Source organism: Penaeus monodon, chromosome 28, assembly GCF_015228065.2.
Source record: "Penaeus monodon isolate SGIC_2016 chromosome 28, NSTDA_Pmon_1, whole genome shotgun sequence".
NCBI classification, from domain to species: Eukaryota; Metazoa; Arthropoda; class Malacostraca; order Decapoda; family Penaeidae; genus Penaeus; species Penaeus monodon.
This window is the reverse complement of record NC_051413.1, coordinates 34,231,384-34,231,676: the sequence shown is the minus strand read 5'-3', so window position 1 is coordinate 34,231,676 and position 293 is coordinate 34,231,384.

Sequence of the window (293 nt, the reverse complement as noted above, 5' to 3'; positions counted from 1 at the left end):
CTCGAGGGGCTGTATGGCGTGTATTCAGAAAGGTCAATGAGTCCTTTGTCTCCCCAGAAAAAGACGTATGACCAGCTGTAGCACTGACACAGCCGGTACACCCAAGGCTCAGAGCTGACTTTTAGTGATCTAGAAGTATGGTCTTGGATAAAGGAATTATCCACAAATATTTTTAGCAATTTGAAAACAAATCATTTTGGTGATTTTTCTAGAACTTTCATTACAATAAATTGTAATTTCAACATGGTTTCCTTTTTCTTATATATTTACTACTGATTATTAATTTTTTGTAA